The sequence below is a fragment of the Panthera tigris genome, chromosome B4 (genome assembly GCF_018350195.1).
Source record: "Panthera tigris isolate Pti1 chromosome B4, P.tigris_Pti1_mat1.1, whole genome shotgun sequence".
NCBI lineage: Eukaryota > Metazoa > Chordata > Mammalia > Carnivora > Felidae > Panthera > Panthera tigris.
The window spans coordinates 98,230,591-98,255,254 of NC_056666.1; the positions used below are offsets into that span (position 1 = coordinate 98,230,591).

The 24,664-nt window shown below is 40.0% G+C and overlaps 2 protein-coding genes across 8 annotated transcripts in view; both read left to right on the plus strand.

Moving 5' to 3' along the window:
- Positions 1–24,664, plus strand: part of GLIPR1L2 (GLIPR1 like 2) — a 66,888-nt gene that overhangs the window by 41,164 nt on the left and 1,060 nt on the right. The window lies entirely within an intron of this gene.
- GLIPR1 (GLI pathogenesis related 1) overlaps positions 1–24,664 on the plus strand; it is a 71,416-nt gene that overhangs the window by 2,749 nt on the left and 44,003 nt on the right. For 2 of the 7 annotated variants that reach the window (XM_042992773.1, XM_007088756.3), the window contains exon 1: positions 20,096–20,326. The gene's annotated coding sequence lies outside the window, so the exon portion shown is untranslated. Of the gene's footprint in view, positions 1–19,305; positions 19,378–20,090; positions 20,327–24,664 lie in introns of those variants that run through there. The other 5 variants (XM_015540506.2, XM_042992772.1, XM_042992774.1 and 2 more) reach the window with 5 other exon arrangements.

A 24,664-nucleotide genomic window follows, 5' to 3' on the forward strand; every position in this document is an offset into this window, starting at 1 on the left:
CAATTTTCTCAAGAATTCTTACAATCCTTTGACATTTAAATTGTTCTCTTTTTACAGACGAATAGTCATTATTTTTTCATTTGTTCTCCTTCAAATGTTATAAGTAATTTAACCCTAGACAACATTTTATTTGTCAATATCTTTTGAATAAATTCCTGAAGTCCTAAATCTTTTGCAAGAATTGCAATTTCATATTGCAATTGCATCGTATTGTAGCATGTTACCAGCATTGCACAATTAACAAGACACTTACAAAAGTGTTGACTCTTCCTGCAAGGATTAGGTGTTAGTGATAATGGAATAGGAATATTTGAATTGGAAATAATTGTGTGTAAATTTATAAACAAGTTTTTGTGTATGTTTCATGATTGCTTTAGCTGTCCTTTGCCACCTTGTAATTGTGCTGATTTGAATGTGAATATTTTCACAATGAGGATGTGTATATTTTAATTGTTTTACAAGAATATTTTAGGACAGAATCTATAGTATCTTCTAATAGAGCAAGGTAGCATTGTCACCAATATCCTTTTAATCCTATTCTCATATTGATAAGAAACTTGAATTTAGTATGTAGATTTCAGAATTATAAAAAATGGATGATTCCTGTAAGTACAGGTTTATACACAGAGTTCCTGGTTGAAAGTATTCCTAGACTCCACTAGGATGGAGTGTTAGTGTGTTAGTCACTATATTCATACTGTATATCATGGAGTATTTAAAACATTATTAATAGAAATATAATGCAAGCCACATATGTTATTTTAAATATTTTTGTAGGTATATTAAAAAAAATAAAAAGAATCAGGCAAAATTAATTTTACTAACAGACTTTATTAATCCAAATTATCCAAAATATTATTTCAACATTCAATCAATATTAAGAATATTAAAGAGAGGGGCACCTGGGTGGCTCAGTTGGTTGAGCGTCCGACTTCAGCTCAGGGCATGATCTCACAGCTCGTGAGTTCGAGCCCCGCGTCGGGCTCTATGCTGACAGCTCAGAGTCTGGAGCCTGCTTCGGATTCTGTGTCTTCCTCTCTCTCTGCCGCTAACCCACTTGCATTCTGTCTCTGTCTCTCTCAAAAATAAATAAACATTAAAAAAATTTTTTAATAAAAAAAGAATGTTAAAGAGAAATTTTACATCCTTTGTTTTACATAAAGTCTTTAAACTGCAGTATGTATTTTATACTTAGAACACAATTCAATTTAACCTAGCTACATCTCAAGGGCTCAGTAAGCCCCACGTGACTAATGGCTATGACACTAGACAGCACAAATTTAAAGACTGAGACCTTGCAAGTGCCTCAGCTCTAGAGCACATCCTGTCCAATATCCCACCAGGCTTCTGTTTACTTAATGTGATTTGAAGTGAGGATTCTGAATCAGAGGGCATTCTGACGAAATGTTTGCACCCTCTCCAGATTCACACATTGAAGCCCTAACTCCCAATGTGATGGTATTAAAAGGAGGGGCCTTGAGGAAGTAACTAAGTTTAGATGAGGTCATGAAGGTGGAGCCTCATGATAGGACTAGTGTCTTTATAAGAACAGGAAGAAACCAGAATTCTCTCTCTTGCTCTCATTCTCTGCACTATGTGATGACAGAGTGAGAAGGCATTCCTCTGCGGCAAGCCGGAAAGAGGCCCTCACCAGGAACCGAAGCAGCCTGCACACAGATGGTGGCTTGTCCCACCAGTAAAGTTTTGTTGTTTAAAGCACTCAGTCTGTATTTTGTTATAACAGCCTGAGAGGACTAAGGCAGAGGGAGAGACAGTAAGAGGTGATATAATGCAGCCAGTTCGCCTCATAATTTAGCAGAAAAGGAAGACATGTGTGTAAAGGGAATAAGAGAGCACAGAGGAAAGGAAGGTCAGAAACTGCAGCAGAGAAAAGGCAACATTTGAGTTGAGCCTTAAGGGATGAGTAGCAGTTTGACAAAGAAAGGAGTAAGAAAATGACAGTTGAGTCAAAAGGAACAGAAACACTGAGTCAGAGAGGAACTTGGCATGTGGTGCCTGCTGAGAAGCTTAATGAAGCCAAAGTACAGGAGAGCAGCTCTCCAGGGTGGGTAGGTGGCTTGAGGATTGTGAAAGGTTTGGATAAACCACTGCAAAAAAAAAAAATAATAATAATAAAAGTAACTGATTTAAAATGCTGAGGAACAAAAAAAACATTGATGATGCCCAGCAGCACGGGTTTTCTACTTTCTGTAGTTCTACTTAGTAGAAATCAAACCAACACACATTTTTGGTCAAGGATTGGCTGACCAAGCTCACAGGGAGATCCTAAAGTGAGGCTATGGGAGATACTGGTGTGAACATGCTTATGATTCCTGATCATTGGTACCTAGGTTAGATAGAAAAAAGGAACAAACAGGTTAGAGGGTGGGGGAGGTGATGGGTGAGAGAGTAAGATGAGAAGCTTCAGAGTCACCAAAAGCACAGAGAGCAGATTTAGTAGCAGGGACTGTGCCAGCGCTTGAGAGGTGAGAGGCAGAAGATTGTAGGAATTTGGAGGTAGGGTATTTCAGTTGGAGTTTGGAAGCAGAGTAGCTCTAGCTGATACATCTATGTGAGTGATGTGTTAAAATCAATGAAGTAGAGTTGGCTAAAGAAGTTTGTGGGCAGGGTGTTAGATATCCAAACAGAGACTACCACTATGGACCACACACAGTCCACATCTTCAAGGATTGTAGGGGGCATCTGAGGATGATGAGGGTAAGAATGGAATTCAATGCAAATGAATGTCACGTACTTAGAAAATCTTACTGAGGAAAGCTCATGTAGCGATGGTCCAGAAGCAGCAGTAGAAAACTAGGAGAATTTTGGCTCCACCGTCCTAAGATACAGGAAATGAGAGTGAATGAGTGCCTTCAGCCTAAGTACTTTGCCAGAGATGAGATGTCATTAGGACAAAGAGAAGCTATGTGGTGAAAAAGAGTGGTTCTCAAACTTTGCCTGTAGCCTAGAAACACTAGGGAGAGATGATTAAAAGCACAGGAGAATTGTCGTGGTGCGGGCCACCTAATGCACAAGGTGTATGAGTCATTGGTACAAAGAAGAGAGATAACCCTTAATTTAATTCACTTCTTTCATTTACTCACTGTGAGCTTGAGCAAGTTACTTAACACTGAGGCTCAATTTCCTCATCAAAAATTTAGCTGTACGAGACATACTTTCCAGGATCACAATGAGGTAAACATTAACTCAGAACATGGTAGACCATGATATGCCACGCCATGAAAAGTACACGACCATGGATCTCTGTCTTGTGAAGGGACCATAGTGACCTAGCGGAAGATAGCCATCTTCTTTGTGTAAGTGAAATGGTCCAGGATATGACTATCAGGCTTCTCAGGCTTGGACAAGATAAAAGCCAAAGGGCAGAATGTGCAGGCATGTTGCTATGGTAACTTCATACTAGCTGTCTCAGCCTCTCCTCCTGAGAGCTGGTCTTCCTGCACACAATTTGCAGTTTGTGCAAAGATCTTTGTTGGTTTCCGGAGAGGCTGGTAATATAACTGCTGTAGCCTGTGAAGCACTCTCTGATGGAGTCCCTGCAGAGAGGCCCTGAAGCCACTTGATGGTATGCACAGTGACAACTTCCTTTTTGCTTTATTCAAATCAGAACAGCATCACTCCATAGAGAAGCAGAAAAGGTAGACCCAGGCAGATTTTTATGCTGAAACTCAGGTCATATTTGGACTCTTACTGAACTAAGAAATGCAGAGAATATGAACCTTCAGTAATGTTTTTCTCGGAAATATGCCCATGCTAAGGAAAGTTTTTAGAAATATGTATAGAAAGACAAGTTTAGCAATGCTTAAGAGTTTAGAAATGCATGTTACTAATTCTCATGGTAACACCTTTGAGTCCATATTTTTTTTTTTCAACGTTTTTTATTTATTTTTGGCACAGAGAGAGACAGAGCATGAACGGGGGAGGGGCAGAGAGAGAGGGAGACACAGAATCGGAAACAGACTCCAGGCTCTGAGCCATCAGCCCAGAGCCTGACGCGGGGCTCGAACTCACGGACCGCGAGATCGTGACCTGGCTGAAGTCGGACGCTTAGCCGACTGCGCCACCCAGGCGCCCCTTGAGTCCATATTTTTAAAATGACTACTCTGTTTAAGTTTGAGCAGAATTGATTCCAGTGCTTGTAAATTGGTTTGGATGTTGTCTCTCTCGTTATACCAAAGGCAAAATTTAGAAGTTCCACTGTGACTTCCTTTGGAAAAAACTGTTCCTTGAGGTTTGTGTGGCTAAAGCTGAAGTTCGGAAGTGATAAACTAACATCTAACGTACAAAAGGATAGAGAACAGGAAGTACTTAAGTTACATACATTAACAAGACACTCTTCTTGATGAGACTTGGTTAGACTCCTCTAAGCTGTCCTCTTGACTAGACCTCAACCTTACCCCTACCCCCTATCCTTGCCAGACCAGCATAGCCCAGTTTTATCAACAGTCCTGTCAGTTGAGAGTGTTGGGGAGCAAGAATTCTGTCCCCTTCAAGGTCTTTCTAGCTTACTAAGAATCAGGGGTACCTGGGTGGTTCAGTTGGTTAAGCATCTGACTCTTGGTTTCAGCTCAGGTCATGACTCATGGTTCATGTATTCAAGCCCTGTGTCTTGGGATTCTCTCTCTTTCCCTCTCTCTCTGCTCCTCCCCTGTTCACTCTCTCTCTCAAAACAAATTGAAATTTTGAAAAGGAATCTAAGAGATTCTCTGAGACAGACTAACAGGAGAAAATCAAATTTAATAATGTATGTGAAGGGAATCCACATAGACATGGAAATTCCAAAAGCAGTCAGGCAAAATGAGGTATTTATGTCACCTTGAACTAAGGAGAAGGGGGGAGGGGTCTAGGACCTCAGAGGAAAGGAATGCACTTCACAAGGTGATAAGAAGAAGGAGGACTTGGGTGTAAATTTTAAAAATAATAAGTAAGTAAATAAATAAATAAGAATTTTAAAAAGTTAGAATAAATAAATAATTCCCACCACCCACCACCCCCCCAAAAAAAAAGAAGAAGGAAGAGGAGGAAGAAATGTTTGGTAATTAGATGTTTGCCCTTCCACACAGATGGTTCACTCAAGTACAAATTATCTCTGCTAATAAACCTCTATTCTGGAAAAGACCCCCATTTTAGATGCTTCTATTTTGTTAAGGGAGGGGCAAATGGTCTTGATTGCTTGCAGGTCAAAATAATCTTTACAACGAAGTGGCCTTCCCTTGGCCCCGGCAAGAGAAAATCTCCCTCACCCTTGATATATGATTACCCTCAATATCTAATCAAATTTCTCACCTCTCACCCTTGACATCTGATAAGTCTGGCCTGCTCTTTATATTTTTTCATCCACTAACGCCTCCCCCACATCCAACTCTGCTTCCTGTCTGTAAATCCCCAGCTGCCTTTATTGTTTTCAGAACTGAGCCCAGTTCTATACTGGGGCCTCTTTTCCCCTTTTGCAATAGTTTCTGAATAAAATCTACCTTTACTGCTTTAACTAGTGTCTAGCTCTGATTCTTTCAGACAATACGCTCAACCAGGTTCATATATATACATTGTTCCAATATTTAGGGTAATATATGATCTCAGTGCCCACATGATGGTGTCAGAAGTATAAATTAATACAAGTTCTAAGAGGGTAATTGGACACTCCATATTTGAAATCTTAAAAACACTCATACCTCATTATCCAGTAATTCTATTTCTAGGAATCAATCCTAATAAATTTGGAATAGGCCTTATGTATAAATATAATCATGGCAGTGTTATTTATAATAAAGAAAAAATGAAAACAATCTAAATATCCAGCAATAAAAGTACAATGCATTAATTTGAGAAAACACTGTACAGTCCTCAAAATGTTTATGAAGAATTACAACAGCCAAAAATATACTTATGAAATGATATTAAGTAGAGAAAAATAAGCAAGATACGAAGTTGCATAAAACTATGCCTTCATTTAACAAATAAGTCTCTGAATATATATAATTTTATATATATATATATATATATATATATATATATATATATATATATATAGTAAAACACTGGATTGCAAGTAACTTGTTCTGCAAGTATTCTGCAAGACAAGCAAATATTTCTAATAAATTTTAACTTGTTAAATGAATGATATCTTGCAATATGAGTAGTAAGTGACGCCAGATGTCAAATGATCACAATTGAGTCAATGGTTTTTCTCTCTCCCCCTCCCTCCCTCTCTTTCTCTCTCTCTCTCTCTCTCTCTCTCTCTCTCTCACTGCAGGATTGTGGGTGATTGCCTCCCATGCTCGGATGCTCGGTCTCAGGCCACAGTGTTTGGCAGAAATCAGTGATTTTTCAGAACATTGGCAAGTGCCCACAACTGGCATTAGTGTATTTTTTGTCACTTCAAAGCACAAGAGTAAGCTTTTCCATCCAAGAGTAAGCTTAGGAATGCTTTGCTTCATTCTAGGTCAGGCTGCCTGCAGATATAGACCCTTTCCTCTGTTGCCTTATTGCCAGTTACACTAAAAACAGTATATGACAAAAGTTTATTAATACTGTACTGTGCCAACATCCATGCAAGTGTATACGATGGCTTCCATGCAGGAAAAGATGCCATTGAGCCAATAGATAACAGTGATTCCATTAGTGATCATGAAAGTCATCCTACACAATAAACCTCCTCTCTCTGGTCTCCCTCACACCAGTCACAAAGGTTTTCAAAGGTAAGTGCAGGTTAACTTATTTTTCTATATATATTGTATTTTCTTCATTATTTTATATTATATTATGTATTGTAATCATTTTTTTTTTAATTTTTTTTTAACGTTTATTTATTTTTGAGACAGAGAGAGACAGAGCATGAACGGGGGAGGGTCAGAGAGAGAGGGAGGCACAGAATCTGAAACAGGCTCCAGGCTCTGAGCAGTCAGCACAGAGCCCAACGCAGGGCTCGAACTCACATACCGAGAGATCGTGACCTGAGCCGAAGTCAGACGCTTAACCGACTGAGCCACCCAGGCGCCCCTGTATTGTAATCATTTTTATATGAATATTTTTGGATTGCGGAATGAACCATCTGCATTTCCATTATTTCTTATGGGGAAATTCGCTTTGATATATGAGTGCTTTGGATTACAAACATGTTTCCAGAATGAATTATGTTCGCAAACCAAGGTTTTACTGTATTTTAAAAACATACATATGTATATGAAACATTGAAAGTACCCCAAAATGTTAAAAAAAGGGGATCTTCTGAGAGGTTTTTTTCTTTCTCCTCAAAAAGTCAAGATTCTTAGTTGCAAACAAAAGAAGTCATTCTGACAAAGTTAAGCAGCAAAGGCACTTATAAGAAATTGACAGGGTGATTGAGGGCACTGAAAACACAGTCTGCAGGCAAAACTTCTCAGAGCAATGCCTAGGTCTGGCTGATAAGAAAACCATCACCACTGTTGCTGTCAAGTAACAAATGCCACCAGCAGGACACAACTGTTGGCTGTCAGAAATTCTAGAAAGCTACCACCTTTTAAACCGCAACCCCCCAGAAGCTGTACATGTCTGTTGCTAATCACCCAGCAAAAAACAAACAAACAAAGGAAACAAGGTGGAGGCTATTTCTTCAAGTTGCTCAACTCCAAATCAAAGTCATGGAGGGTTTTGACATAACTGACTTAGATTATAAAGGGATACTTCTGACTGCTGGCAGGAAAGTATAATGTAGGGGCAGAGGAGAAAGCAAGGAGACTACTGAGGAAGGTAGTGCAATAATCCAGGTTGGAGGTGAAGAGAGGCTGATTGAAAAGGGAGTGGTGAGAAGTGGATGAATTCCAGATCTACTTCAAAGATGAGTCCATCAGATTTACTAATGGAGTACATACATGTGAGGAGTGAAACAGGAATCAAGGGAGACTCCAAGATTTTGTCCTGAGAATTTGGAGACTGAGTTGTAATGTACTGAGATGGGAAAGATCGTGTATGGAGATGACAAGCAGCAGCTGAATACATGACAGGAGCTCAAGGCTGGAGATAGAAATATAGAAAATATTTTTGCATAGTGGCTAGTACCTCTTGAACAGTGGGTAGGGATTTCCTGTTGGGGCCAAGTACAATCTGGACATACCTGGGCATGTTTGGTTGAAATCCCATTTTCTTAAAAATATTTTTTAAATGTTTATTTATTTTTAAGAGAGAGAGAGAGACAGAGCATGAACAAGGGAAGGGCAGAGAGAGACAGAGATACAGAATCTGAAGCAGGCTCCAGGCTCTGAGCTGTCAGCACAGAACCCAATGTGGGGCTTAAACCCATGAACCAAGAGATCATGACTTGAGCTGAAGTCAGACACCTAACCGACTGAGCCACCCAGGTACCCCTGAAATCCTATTTTCATGAAGACTAGGGAGCCCTCCAAGAGGGCACTTAGGTTGAGTTGGAACCAATGGAAAATTATTTAGACTTTGACAGCGAGAAAAGATTATGAACAGCATGGGGACTATGATTTGGATTCATCTTTTAATCTAAACCCCGTAGGAACACAGAGAGGGTGTAAATAAAATCTAAAAGGCACCTGGGCATAGAGCACTGCCCTGGGATCCACCCTGATGGCCTGGTTCCTTTGTGGAATGGTGGCCATGCAAGAGAAAAGACCAGAAAAGTAGCACGTGCCTAGAAAAGTAGCACAAACTATTGGTGGAAATGGATTCATTCACCAGCTAATGTAAAACAAACACTTGGACACCATCTTATGGACGGTTTTGCAAGACTTTTTGGTTCTATGTTAGGTAGTAAGGACAAGAAACCAGGGTGTGTTACCAACCTAACGATGCAGTTGGCTCTGCTAGGGTAAAAAAAAAAACTGGTTAGAGTATGAATTTTTACTAATAAAGAGTTGAGGAAGAGGCACCTGGGTGGCTCAGTCAGTTAAGCATCTGACTTAGGCTCAGGTCATGATCTCACAGTTTGTGAGTTCAAGCCCCATGTCGGGCTCTGTGCTATCAGCAGAGTCTGGAGCCAGCTTCCGATTCTGTGTCTCCTTCTCTCTCTGCCCCTCTCCTACTCATACTCTGTCTCTGTCTGTCTCTCAAAAATGAATAAACGTTAAAAAAATATTTTTAAGGAGTTGAGGAAAATGAAGGAATTCAGAATATTTTTCCAAAATGTGCCACTTTGGCATGTGGACTATTTTGAGCTGAAAACAATCAAGACCTGTGGTCTCAGGGAAAAATTTTGACCCTCCATTAGCTGCCTAGAAAAATAACATAACAACCATACTCTTGTTTACTGTGCCTTTCCTAGTAACCTCTCATAACTGGCTTTCCCCTCCCCAGTCTTTGGTCTTTACTGGAAGATGGTGTTTAAGGCAGTGGCTTGGGCCATTTTAGGGAGCTACTCAGTTTTCCTGGGTATCTTTCATGTGTACAGGAGGTATACATGTTATTAAACTTCTGCTTATTTTCCAGTGTTAATCTGTCTTTTTATTATAGGAGGTATCTCAGCCAAGAATTTAGAAGGGTAGTGGGGAAATAAATCTTCCTTCTTCATAGTTCCAAGAAAAGTTTCAAGATAGTTATAATTATTCTTGAATACACAAAGATAATTCACCCAGTCCTGAGAACTGCACATAACCTCAAGCCCCCAATCATCCAAGCTAGGCAAAAGAAATGAAAGTAAAAATAAACTTTATAAAGTTACAGGTTTCAAGAAGGCAATTTTTAAAAATTTTTATTTATTTTTTGAGAGAGAGAGACACATACAGAGCGTGAGCAGGGGACAGGCAGGGAGAAAGGGAGACACAGAATCTGAAGCAGGCTCCAGGCTTCGCACTGTCAGCATAGAGCCCGATGTGGGGCTTGAACTCACAAACTGTGGGATCACAATCTGAGCTAAAGTTGGTGCTTAACTGACTGAGCCACCCAGGCACCCCAAAGAAGGCAAATTATATTTTGAAAGTGTATCTTCAATTGTTGAGTAGAGAAAAGAAATATATTTTTTTAAAAAAAGAGAAAGAGAGAAAGAAAGTGGCATTTGCCTACCATTTTCCATTTAATCTCCAAAGTTGTTTAAAAACTAATTATAAAATATCAATTTGGGTGAGTCCATTCATTTTAAAATTAGGAAAATAAATAATTTAGTCTATCCAAATGAATATCAAATGCAGTGGCATAAAAAATCAGAAGATAAAGAATTTATTAAGAAACAAATTAACACCATTCTGAATAATTTGCATCAAAATCCACAGTGAATCTATAGCATAATTCTTATACTGTCAAGATATATTTTTTAAGCAATTAGCCTATCTAAAGGTAATGCTATAAAGTATGAAAATGTTCTAGGTTAAACTTAGTCTCAGTTGTACCTATGGGAAGCATATATGCATGCCTAAGTTATTAAAGGGAAGTAATAATAATAGTTAATAGATACAGTACTTATGTGTGTGTTGCACGCAGTAAACATTTTTTTAACGGAGTCCATTTTTTTAAGTTTATGTATTTTGAGAGAAAGAGAGAGTATGAGTGAGGGAGGGGCAGACAGAGAGGGAGAGAGAGAATCCCAAGCAGGCTGTGCACTGTCAGCACAGAGCCCGATGTGGGGCTCGATCCCACAAACAGTGAGATCATGATCTGAGTGGAAATCAAGAGTCAGATGCTTAACAAGCCGAGCCATCCATGCACCCCAAACACTGTTTTTTTTACAAATAATTTCTTATCAATTCAATGAAGTATGTTATTACTATCCCATTTTTTTGAAGATAAGGAAGTCAAGGCACAGAAAAGTAAAATGCTCAGTCATTTAGCCAGTATATAGGAATTGATTTGAACACGGACAGCTTAAAGAAATTGTGCTCTTCACTGCAAGTAGGATTTGCAATCAGGCAGACCCTATATTAATATCAAGTGAGGGCAGGAGACCGAGGCCTCTGTAAGACAGCTGTACTCGGCTCTTGCTCTCCAACTTATTCATGCAATGGCTGGAGGGCATGTTTAACCTTCCTACAAACCATCCATCTTGAACAGTGTTCATTTTGCCAATGGAAATTATTCGTAAACATCCTTATACTAATTAACAAACTCTCGGGTGTCAATTTTCATAACCGTATCTAAAATACTAAGAGCACCTTTGGAGTCTGGATTCCTGATTAGAGTGCTTCGGTGCTAACTAATTGTTCCTAGGATTTGGATTAGACTTAACTTGTACACACTAGCGTACATAAAGCCGGCCTATACCAAGTTATTATTGTGTGAGGTATTGTGAGAAGTAAGGGAGATGATTCATTTTCAGAAATACCAAATAAAAGCTGTGTTGTCTAGTTAACAGTAGGTTTACAACCTTTTGGAAATTTATATGAACACCCCCCCCCCATAATGGAGTCCCCTATTTTAGACACTTCACTCCCTGGTTCTTCTTCCCTTCTCCATTTCTCAGGCTTATTTTCAAGGGCTTTGCAATGAGCATGCACCAAAGCACAAAGGGAGGGCGTACTGAAAGTCGCTGCGTCACCTCAGGGAATGTACATTTGTTCCAGTCAGACTACTTTTTGCCTTCCATGGGCACAGGCGATGTCCAGGAAAGGCTGTAACCTCTGTAGTACTCAGCCAATGAAGAACCAGGGGAGGGACTTGCATGCCAAGAGACAAATTGTCTGCTATAACTGCCCTGAGTGTGCCTATCCATTAGACACCCACTCTTGCCATAACATTGATTAAAGCCTCGCTTCACTGAAGTCCAAGTCTCCCCGTCCCTCCTTTCATTGGGTCAATAGGCTTATTATTTGCTTTTTTTTTTCATTGTTCTTTTTATTTATTTAAATCCAAGTTAGTTAACATATACTATAATAATGATTTAAGGAATAGAATTTAGTGATTCGTCACTTACATAGAACACCCAGTGCTAACCCCAACAAGTGCCCTCCTAATGCCCATAACCCATTTAGCCCATCCCCCGACCCAACACTCCACCAGCAACTCTCAGTTTATTCTCTGTATTTAAAGTCTCTTATGGTTTGTCTCCCTCTCTGTTTTTATGTATTTTTGCTTCTCTTCCCCTATGTTCATCTATTTTGTTTCTTAAGTTCCACATATGAGGGAAATCATGATATTTGTCTTTCTCTGACTCATTTTGCTTAGCATAATACACTCTAGTTCCATCCATGTTGTTGCAAAAGGCAAGATTCCATTCTTTTTGATCATCAAGTAATATTCCATTATATATATATATATATATATATATATATATATATATATATACACCAATCTTCTTTATCTATTCATCGGTCAATGGACAATTGGGCTCTTTCCATAATTTGGCTATTGTCGATAGTGCTGCTAGAAACATTGGGGTGCATGTTTCTCTTCAAATAAGCACTGTTGTGTCCTTTGGATAAATATCTAGTAGTGCAATTACTGGATCATAGGGTAGTTCTATATCTTAATTTTTTGAGGAATCTCCATACTGTTTTCCAGAGTGGCTGCACCAGTTTGCATTCCCATCAGCAGTGCAAAAGGGTTCCTCTTTCTCCGCATCCTTGCCAATGTCTGTTGTTGCCTGAATTGTTAATGTTAGCCATTCTGACAGGCATGAGGTGGTATCTCATTGTGGTTTTGATTTGTATTTCCCTGATGATGAGTGATGTTGAGCATTTTTTCATGTGTCGGTTGGCCATCTGGATGTCTTCTTTGGAGAAGTGTCTATTCATGTCTTTTGCCCATTTCTTCACTGGATTATTTAGTTTTTGGGTGTTGAGTTTGATAAGTTCTTTACAGATTTTGGATACCAACCCTTTATCTGATATGTCATTTGCAAATATCTTCTCCCATTCCATCTGTTGTCTTTTAGTTTTGCTGATTGTTTCCTTCACTGTGCAGAAGCTTTTTATCTTGATGAGGTCCCAGTAGTTCATTTTTGCTTTTGTTTCCCTTGCCTCTGGAGACATGTTGAGTAAGAAGGTGCTGCAGCCAAGGTCAAAAAGATTGTTGCCTGATTTCTCCTCTAGGATTCTGATGGCTTCCTGTGTTACATTTAGGTCATCCATTTTAAGTTTATTTTTGTGTAAGGTGTAAGAAAGTGGTCCAGGTTCATTCTGCATGTCACTGTCCAGTTTTCCCAGCACCATTTGCTGAAGAGGCTATCTTTGTTCCATTGGATAGTATTTCCTGCTTTGTCAAAGATGAGTTGGCCATACATCTCTGGGTCCATTTCTGGGTTCTCTACTCTTTCCATTAATTCATGTGTCTGTTTTTGTGCCAGTACTATAATGTCTTGATGACTACAGCTTTGTAATACAGCTTGAAGTCTGGAATTATGATGCCTCCAGGTTTGGTTTTCTTTTTCAATATTGCTTTGGCTATTCCTGGTCTTTTCTAGCTCCATACAAATTTTAGGATTGTTTGTTATAGCTCTGTGAAGAATGCTGATGTTATTTTGATAAGATAGGGACTGCAATGAATATGTAGATTGCTTTCGGTAGTATTGACATTTTAACAATATTTGTTTTCCGATCCATGAGCATGGAATGTTTTTCCATATTGTTGTATCTTCTTCAATTTCTTTCATAAGCTTTCTATAGTTTTCAGTGTATAGATTTTTCGCCTCTTTGGTTAGGTTTACTCCTGGGTATTTTATGTGTTTTTTTGGTGCAATTGTAAATGGGATCAATTCCTTTATTTCTCTTTCTACTGCTTCATTATTGGTGTGTAGAAATGCAACAGATTTCTCTACATTAATTTTATATCCTGCCACTTTGCTGAATTCATGCATCAGTTCCAGCAGTTTTTTGGTGGAGTCTTTTGGGTTTTCCACATAGAGTATCATGTTGTCTGTGAAGAGTGAAAGTTTGACTTCCTCCTTGTGGATTTGGATGCCTTTCATTTCCTTGTGTTGTCTGATTACTGAGGCTACAACTTCCAACACTATGTTGAATAACAGTGGTGAGAGTGACCATCCCTGTCATATTCCTGAACTTAGGGGGAAAGTTCTCAGGTTTTCCCTATTGAGGATTATATTAGCTGTGGGTCTTTCATATATGGCTTTTATAATCTTGAGGTATGTTCCTTCTACCCCTACTTTCTTGAGGGTTTTTATCAAGAAGAAATGCTATATTTTGTCAAATGCTTTTTCTGCATCCATTGAGAGGATCATGTGGTTCTTATCCTTTCTTTTTTAATGTGATGTATCACATTGATTGATTTATGGGTATTGAACCAGCTCTGCGTCCTAGGAATAAATCCCACTTGATCGTGGTGAATAATTATTTTAATGTATTGTTGGATCCGGTTTGCTAGTATCTTGCTGAGAATTTTTGCATCCATATTCTTCAGGGAAATTGGTCTGTAGTTCTGCTTTTTAAGGGGGTTTGGTTTTGGAATAAAGGTAATGCTGGCATTGTAGAATGAGTTTGGATTTTTTCCTTCCATTTCTATTTTTTGGAACAGCTTCAAAAGAATAGGTGTTAACTCTTCTTTAAATGTTTGGTAGAATTCCCCTGGAAAGCCCTCCAGCCCTGGACTCTTGTTTGTTGGGAGATTTTTGGTTACTGATTCAATTTCTTTAGTGGTTATGGGTCTGTTCAAATTTTCTATTCTTCCTGTTTCAATTTTGGTAGTTTATATGTTTCTAGGAAGTTGTCCATTTCTTCCAGATTGCCCAACTTGTTGGCATGTAGTTGCTCATAATATTCTCTTATTATTGATTGTATTTCTGTGGTGTTGGTTGTGATCTCTCCTCTTTCATTAGTGATTTTATTTATTTGGATCCTTTCCTTTTTCTTTTTGATCAGTCTGGCTAGGGATTAATCAATTTTGTTAATTCTTTCAAAGAACCATCTCCTGGATTCATTGATCTGTTCTGTTTGATTTTGATATCATTGATTTCAGCTCTAATCTTTATTATTTCCCTTCTTCTGCTGATTTGGGGCTTTGTTTGCTGATCTTTCTCCAGTTCTTTTAGGTGTAAGGTTAAGTTGTGTATTTGAGACCTATCTTTCTTCTTTAGGAAGGCCTAGATTGCTATATACTTCCCTCTTATGACTGCTTTTGCTGCATCTAGAGGTTTTGGGCTGTCGTGTTTCCATTTTCATTGGCTTCCATGTACTTTTTAATTTCCTCTTTAATTTCTTGGTTAACCCATTCATTCTTTAGTAGGAAGTTCTTTTATCTCCAAGTATTCATGGTCTTTCTAAATTTTTTCAAGTTTCATAGCATTGTGGTCTGAAAATATGCAAGGTATGATCTCAATCTTTTTATACTTGTTGAGGGCTGATTTGTGACCTAGTATGTGATCTATTTTGGAGAATGTTCCATGTGCACTAGAGAAGAATGTGTATTATGCTGCTTTAGGATAAAATGTTCTGAAAATATCTGTTAAATCCATCTGGTCCAGTGTGTCATTCAAAGCCATTGTTTCCTTGTTGATTTTCTGTTTACATGATCTGTCCATTGTTGTAACTAGGATGTTGAAGTTCCCTACTATTATGGTATTATTATCAATGAGTTTCTTTATGTTTGTGATTAATTGATTTGTATATTTGGGATTCCATGTTGGAGGCATAAATATTTACAATTGTTAGACCTTCTTGGTGGATAGTCCCCTTAATTATGATATAATGCCCTTCTTCATCTCTTGTTACAGTCTTTATTTTAAAATATAGTTTGTCTGATATAAGTATGGCTACTCCAGCTTTCTTTAGATGACCATTGGGATGATAAATGGTTCTCCATCCCCTTACTTTCAATCTTCAGGTGTCTTTAAGTCTAAAATGAGTCTCTTGTAAGCAGCATATGGATGGTGTTGTTTTCTTTTCCATTCTGATACCATATGTCTTTTGATTGGAGGATTTTGTCCATTGACATTTAGAGTGAGTACTGAAATGTATGAATTTAGTGCCATTGTGTTGCCTGTAGAGTTGGTGTTTTTGGTGGTGTTCTCAGGTCCTTTCTAGTCTTTGTTGCTTTTGGCTTTGTTTTGTTTAATTTTGCCTTTTCTCCACTCAAAGAGTTCCCCTTAAAATTTCTTACAGGGCTGGTTTAGTGGTCATGATCTCTTTTAGTTTTTGTTTTTCTGGGAAACTTTTTCTCTCCTTCTATTTTGAATGACAGACTTGCTGGATGAAGAATTATTGGCTACATATTTTCCAATTCAGCACGTTGAATATATCCTGCCACTCCTTTTCTGCCCTCTCAAGTTTCTGTGAATAGGTCTGCTGTGAGCTTGATCTGTCTTCCCTTATAGGTTAAAGGCTTTTTCCCCTTGCTGCTTTCATAATTCTTTCCTTGTATGTATATTTTGTGAATTTACTATGATATGCCTTGGTGATGGTTGGTTTTTGTTGAATCTAATGGGAGTTCTCTGTGCTTCTTGCATTTTGATGTCTGTGCCCTTCCTCAGATTAGGAAAGTTTTCTGACATAATTTGCTCACATAAATCTTCTGCTTCTTTTTCTCTCTCTTCACCTTCTGGGACTCCTATAATTTGGATGTTATTTTTTAAATAAGTTACTGAGTTCTCTAAGTCTTGTATCATGATCTGTAGCCTAGGTTTCCCTCTTTTTTTCTGCTTCATTATTCTCCATATTTTTTTCTTCTATATCACTCATTCACTGCTCTGCTTTGTCCAGCCTTACCATCATGGCATCCAGTCGAGATTGCATCACAGTTATAGCATTTTTAATTTCAGCCTGGCTAGATTTTATTTCTTTAATCTCCACAGAAAGGGATTCTCTGGTGTCTTCTATGTTTTTTTCAATGCAAGCTAGTATTCTTATTATCGTGGTTCTAAATTCTAGTTCAGACATTTTATATCTGTGTTGATTAAGTCCCTGGCTTTCATTTCTTCCTGTTCTTTCTTTTGGGGTGAATTCCTTCATTTTGTCATTTTGGAGGAAGAAAAAATAATAAAATTAAAAATTAAAATTAAAAAATTAAAAATAAAACAAAAAATCAAATAAAGGAAGCTGGATCCCAGGTATGTTTTGGTCTGCTTGTTGAAAGAGGCTTGATAGAATAGAGAAGAAAGAGAAAGGAAAGAAGAAAAAACAGTAAGAAAAAAATGTTTTAAATTACAGAATAAAATAAATGAAATAGAATAAAAAGTTAAAAATAAAAAATAAAGTAAAAAAATAAAATTTTTTTAACTAAGAAAGAGAAAGAAAAGAAAGAATGAAAAAAGAAAACTTTAAGCAAATACAGAAGCAAAGAAAATGAACAAATAATCAAACCAGTGAGCAGAATGAAACGTGAATGGTTACATCCAGTATCTCCTAGAACTGAAACTATGAAGCACTCTATGGTCCATATACTAAGCAGGTAGAGTGACTTGCAATGGTCTTCTGGGGGGTGTGCTTAGAGGGCACTGTTAGGCAGGGCTTAGTGTAATGGTTCTGTTCTCCACTAGGTGGCGCTACTTAGCTCACTGAGGTGGATCAGTGTACGTGTGCCCATGCACCGGTACCTGAGAGGTGGAAATGGCTTTACCCAGCTTCCTAGTCACTGGCGTAGGAACTTCATGCTCCCACACACCTTGGATCAAGCACCTCTACTTTGTCTCAGGTTTCTATCCACTCCCCACCTATAACAGTGGGCTTATTTCTGGCAATTTGGGGGCTTGGCCGAGATTAACGTCAGCGGGCAGGGTCCAGGTCCTCTTGTGAGAGGGGAGACGTGTCCCACCTCAGTTTGGGTGGCCTTTTTGCAAGAGGGCCCCTGGCCCTTGGGGGATTCGTGGAACTCAAGAACTTTTTTTACCTATGGAGATAGAAGAAGTGATGCTGGGTGTAGCCTATGGCAGCGACCTGGTAATTCTGTGCAGGGACTAAGGTAGGCAAGTTAGCCTATAAGTATTACCTTGGGAGTCCGGAAATCCTCAGAGGCTGAGTGTGTTTGACTGAGATGTATCCTAGATATAAAGCGAATACTGAGTCTTAAGTATCCTAGATACAAAGGGAATGCTGAGTCTTGATCCAAGGTTCCCTTCTCCTGCAAGGGAAACATCTGGAGACAGATGAAGCGGGTTCTGGAGAGTTCAGGAAACCTCCATTAAGGGTGGTTGAACATCCCAGAGAAACTCAGAAGCAGGAACTAGCCTGGTCAAGGATGGGGAACAGAAATTCTAGTATTAGGGGTAAGGGAAGAGACACCCAGAAAGAGGTGGGGACTCTTCAGATTCCCCCAGATAGTCCACTGGGACAAATGTTACAGTACTGGGAGGACGTTCCTTGTCTACTGGTTTGTGTCCAAATCTGAGGAAAGAACTGGAACAATGTGGGAAGGACATAGAGAACTTCCCTCTTCCCTCCAGGGGCTCAGGAAAGGGTTCTAGGTTATTCTCATTAAGGGAGGTCCCTTTGGGACAGGTAGAAATTGGCTTTGTCAGTGCCCCCCTCACCAGTTCTGAGGTAAGGAATTTCAAGAAGGAAATAAAACCACTGTTGGAAGCTCTATTGGGCTTGGCAGATCAGGTTGATCAGTTCTGGGGACCTAATGTTTATTCTTGGGCTGAGCTGATGTTTATCACAAATATCTTATTTACCGAAGAGGAAAGAGGAATTATCATGAGGGCTGCAATGTCTATTTGGGAAAGAGAGCACCCCCCAGCCTGGGTGTTAGGCGAGCTCAACAAAGCTGGTTGTAGACCTGGTTGGGATGACCATGATCCTGGGGACAGGGTTAGGATGCAGGATCTAAGAGAGCTAATAAAGGGATCAGGGAATCAGCTCCAAGATATCAGGATGTCGCCAAAGCTTTTGAGATATAGCAAGAGAAGGAGGAAACCCCAACTACTGTCTTACAGAGGCTTAGGGATCAAATGAGGAAATATTCAGGCCTCTACATTCAGAGAACCTATTGGGCAGGGTCTCCTGAAGGTTAATTTTGTCACTAGAAGTTGGCCTGATATTGCCAGAAAGTGCAGAAGACGGATGGATGGAATGAGAAGCAAATGGAAGGATTGCTCAGGGAGGCACAAAAGATATTTGTAAAGAGGGATTATTATGCCCAGAATTCGTGATCCCCAAATACCGCCAGGGAGCCGAGTCCGATGCAAAAGCAAAAGAGCCTTTATTCGAGCTAGCTCGAGCTCAATCCACTACCTGCACCGACGCAGCGGTGAGATACCGGGGAGAGAGAGTGAGTTTCAAAAGCACAAAGGTTTTATAGGGGTCTAAGGGCAGTTGGTGAGGTAATGGCTGTGGCCTCAGCTGATTGGCTGGGGAAGGGTCGGAGTCCTGTTACGCAGGTCGCTGGGCGTGTTTTGATCAGGAAGTTTGAACGGCTGAGCGGGAGGTTACTCAAGGGGAGGAGGCGTGGTCTAGGTGAAGGACACTGAACAAGATGGAGTCCGCTGGCGTAGGCCCACCCTTTCAGGATGAGGAGAAACAAAAACAGAAAGCAAAGATGATGGTAACAACTGTGGAGGAGATGATTGAAAGGAAAGGAGGAAATAGAGGAGGGGGGAGGGGGGAGGGGGGAAGGGGGAATGACGAGGAAAACAAAGGCTAGAGAGATGTAACTTAAATAAATCTCCTTGCAGATTGCAGCCCACTGATAAACACCTGAAACATGCAGAGCATGACCCTCCTCGCGGCTGCCTTAGTGCCTCAATGTCATTTTATTACCTAGGCTTACTAAAGGTCAAATAAGCTCGTGTTATCTCTGTTGCAATTTGTTAGCAAAAAGACTTAAAATGATGGCCAATTCTATTTATTTATATTGAGAGAGACAGCATGAGTGGGGGAGGAGCAGAGAGAAGGGGAGACAGAGAATCCCAAACAGGCTCCATGCTCTCAGCGTGTCAGGGAAATCAAAGAGCAATGTCCTGGGTTAGAAGATTATAGGGAACGCATTGCAAAGCAGAAAACTGCTTTTTGGCCTTGCTGAAAACAGCGGCCTTGCTTTGCTTATCTAGTTAGTGTATATCTACGGGTTAGTTAATGTATATCTATGGGTTAGGTCCTGCCTGTGTTCATAAATTCCTTAGACTATGTTATCTCATGGGATATTTTATCCTGCCTTGTTTTTCTGCATGCTTTCTATACATTCTTACTGGCACGTAGCCCACTGATGTATTGTGCAATGTTTCCCTAAATGCAGACTCAACGAATACGGGAGCTTGGGAGCAGCTGGGGGAAACTTCCCTTAGCCTCCCTCTCACCTCTCTTGACTTGAATGGAGTTTTGAGTAGTCCTTTCTGCTCTCCTCAGCTTTACTGGACAAAGCCCGAAGCCGAATCCACAACTGGTGACACTGACGCAATAGTGATAGACTTGAGAGGAAGATTTTCAGGGGGCAGAATGGACACATTCAGGCAAAGAAAGTGAAATTGTCCAGACTTCTGACAGACCACATCGCGGTAAGGGACAGCAGTACCCTCTTGGGATAGCTGCCAACGTGTCTAGTTTTCAGTGAGAATATTTTTCTCTTTCTCTACCATGGGCCAAAAAATGCCAAAGGAACAGCTATTATATTTAAAAACTTTACAGCAGCTTTTAAAGGCAGCTCATTGTATGGTTACAAAAGATCAATTAAGTAAATTGTTATGAGCAATAAGAGATGCCTGTTCCTGGTTCCTCAACCATGGTACAGTTGATTTGGATCTATGGGAGCTAGTGGGAAAAAATCTAACAAGAAAACTTGAAAAAGGAGAGAAGCTTCCTGATTCCATTTTAGTGACCTGGAGTTTAGTCCGTACAGCATTATGTCACTTACGTGTATCTCCAGAGAAGGAACAAATTAAGAAAGAAAGCCTAACACCCACCTCTCCTATGACACCTCCTACTATGGATGATGACCCCTCCACCGCCCCTTCTGTGCCTACTCCTCCCAATCATTCATTCATTCATTCATTCATTTCCCTGGTTAATGACTATGATAATTGGAGCCAACTGTGGTTAGTGTACCTCAGGACAGGGACTTTAAGGAATATCTCCAAGCAGCTGCTGAAACCCCATTTGGTTCGGGGAAATTCCCTGTCTTCTCTGGCCTGACATGGATTGCCTAATTCCACTAGCTGATGGAAAACAAAACAAAACAAAACCTGGCGTCTGCTCCTCTGAGCTGACAGGCTTTAGGACCCGGAGACGTCTTTCTCTGCTTTCTGGGCATTTATCTGCTTCCAGGCTTCTTGGCCAAACCTCACTGACTCATCCTTCCCCTCCCCCTTCTGTTTCTGCAGCATCTGGGGTGCGGCCCCTGCATAACTGGTTCCTATCCCACCCTCAGTGCCTCAGGCACCACTAGTTCCTCCTCCTACCCTCCTGTCCGGGAGCAAAGAGCACCCCCTTGGGCCCCCCCACTTCATATTCCCCACCAGCATTCCAGGTAAAAATTAACCATGGAGAACAAATTGTCTTAAGTGGACCCAAGTAAACCGTATTCAGTGTTTAAGATAATTTAAGTTTGTTGGGTTTTGATAGACCTGTTTATCAGCATTAAATATGGAATTTATTTTATCTAGGCTTGCTGAAAGTCAAGTAAGCTTGTGTTATCTCTGTTGCAATTTCTTAGCAAAAGGATGACTTAAAATAATGGTTAATTTTGTCTGTCTCAAAGTTGTCATGGGTAATTGTGGAGATAGCTTTCAGTCCTTGGTAACCAGACGTTAAAGTTTTGTTTGCACAATAAATGGGATTGAATTCATTGGCTATCTAATGAGATAAAAGGCTAAAGCACTGATGACTAGATGTAGGTTTGTGCTTTTGACTTATTGCAGAGAAACTAAGACTATTTGGGTCTGATAAACATGCTTCATACTTTATTAAAATTTTACTATGGAAAACCTGCATTGCGCTCACTTGATAAACTTACCATCTGAAAAAAATTCTGATATAACAGTTCTCAATTGGTTACTGATGAAGTTTTGGGGTGATAATGGGGTGGTCTAGAGCCGAGAGTCAAGAAAGAATTCTTGAACACCTCTTTGGTGCAAAAAGGTTATTTTATTAAAGCATGGGGACAGGACCCATGGGTAGGAAGAGCTGCACTGGGGTTTGACAGGTAATTCATTATATACCCTCAGGTTGGGAGGGGGTCAGGGATAGAGTAAGTCTCTACGGAATTTTGGAAGCAAGGTTTCCAGGACCTTGAGGGGCTAGCTGTTGCTAGGGAAACTCCACTAATTACAGTTTAATATCACCTTAGTTATGAGACCCTTCAGATGTATATTAGAGGACCATAAGCTTGGAGTATGATTGCCGGCATATATTTTGGGGCAGTTGAGATACAGGAAGTAGATTTACAGGATCCTCCCATTTGGGACACTGTTAACCTAAGGTTCTCTTTTGCCCCCAGCAAAGTGTCATCATTGAGTCAGCTGAGCTCCTAGAGAGAGGTCACTCTGCCAGTTTCAAGGACTTGTCAATGGGCAGTAGGCAGTAAGGGAATTTAATTTTTCATTTACCTTAGTTTCTCACATCAGCATGGCAACACTTCAACCCCTTTCCTTTGTTCTTGGGTAGCCGGGAATGTCACACATATTACACCTGGGGTGGGGGGGGAGGGGAGTGTGTGTGCCAGCCTGTATTTTACCCTCAGCTTGCCCCACACTCCCTCATCAGTTATGAAGTTTTCATTGGAGACTAAGGTTTCTAAGAACTAAAATTCTGCTAAGTGTACTAAAGACTGATGGAAATAAGGAAAGCAATTCCATATGTAGAAAAGTAGGAGATATGTAAGAAAGATATAAAGAATGGAAATACATTTTTTTGTTGAAGGTAAAAGAAAGTAATTTTGTCCTAAATGAGACTCGTTGTTTGGAGAGAAATGGCTTGGGACAAAATCTGAATGCAAAGGAAAGTTGTAGAAGGTTCGTGAAGGGAAATCTTTGGAAAGGAATTTTATGTGTGGTCAGGATGGACTAACGTTGAAATGAATAGATTTTAAAAGTACACTGGTATAAGATTCAAATTCTGCTTTTCTCTGTGTTCAAGAGACTAAGTTTTCTTGGACTGTTGATCTGCTCTTGATAAGAAAATGTAAACAAAGTTGTTCGTTTTTTTTCTCTTTTGTCTGCTGGGAAAACCAAAGCTTATGTTTTGTCTTTTTCAGGTCTTTATTTAGTTAAAACTTCTCTATGTTAAAGGAGCTAAGTTTTGCTAACAACCATATAACTCTACTGGACAAGCTATTATAGAATGTACACATGCCACTTTAAAACAAATGCTTCACAGGTGCACCTGGGTGATTCGGTCAGTTAAACGTTCAGTTTCAGCTCAGGTCATGATCTCATGGTTTGTGGGTTCGAGCCCCATGTCTGTCTCTGTGCTGACAGCTAGGAGCCTGTAGCCTGCTTTGGATTCTGTGTCTCCCTCTCTCTGACCCTCCTACGCTTACACTCTGTCTCTCCCTCTCTCTTTCTCTCAAAATAAATAAACATTAAATTAAAAAAAAATTGCTTCACAAACAAAAAAGGGTGAAACTGCACAATGACCCCCCACCTTGGAATTCACTGTTTAAAGCCTTCCACACTCTAAATTTTTTAAATTGTGATTCCCATGGCCTCACAGCTGCTGAATGGCATTTTGCGCCACATCTCCTGGCTCAAGTATCAGAGCCTAAGTGCTACTTAAAGATATACAAGGCAATAATTCATGGAAAGGACCCTATGAACTGATAACATGGGGATGGGGACATGCATGTGTTCTCCCATCAGGACCGCACTGGGCACTTGCCCATCTGATCAAATGTATTGGGTTCATATCATAGACCCCCCTTTATTTAAGCTGTTTACATGGTGGGATGCAGACCGTCCACTAACCAGTAATGATTCTTTTTGGACTGGAGGCATCTGGCTTCTGCCAAAAGTCCCTCTTACTAAATGGAGAGATTGGTTAAAGCTGAATACTTCTGTTCCTTTTGTGTCCTTAATGAAGTTTTGGGATGATGGTAGGGTGGTCTGGAGCTGACGGCCAAGAAAGAATTGTTGAAGTCTTTGGTGCAAAATGTGATTTTATTAAAGCACGGGGACAGGACCCGTGGGCAGAAGAGCTGTATGGGGTCATGATGGGTAACTCATTACATACCCTCAGGTTGGGCGGGGGTCAGGGATAGAGTAAGTCTCTGAGGAATCTTGGAAGCAAGGTTTCCAGGACCTTGAGGGGCTAGCTGTTGCTAGGGAAACTCCATTTATTACTGTTTAGTAAAACCTCGGTCATGAGACCCTTCAGATGTGTATTGAGGGCCATAAGCTTGGAGTATGATTGCCAGCATCTATCTTGGGGCAGTTGAGATAAAGGAAGTTTCTAAAGGAATTTTTATATGTCAAAGTAGACTTACGGGATCCTGGGTGTCAGGATAATGTTAAGCTAAGATTCCCTTTTACCCCTAGAAAGTGTCATCATTGAGGCAGCTGAGCTCCTAGAGGGAAGTCACTCTGCCAGTTTCAAGGACTTGTCAATGGGCTGTAGGCAGTAAAGAAATTTAATTTTTCATTTGTCTTAGTCTCCCACATCACCATGGCAAGTACTTAAACCCCTTTTCTCTGTTCTTGAGTAGCCAGGAGTGTCCAAGGAATATCACACATAATCCACCTAGGGGTGGATGGGGTGATGTTAGCCTGTGCTTTGCTGTCAGCTTGCCCCATATCATCATCACATTTCCCTCCTTTTTGTGTAACCTGGATGTTTGAAAACCTTCTGGATGTTTAAAAATCACAGCACAGATGTATCTTCACCACGTGCCTAAAACACAGGAC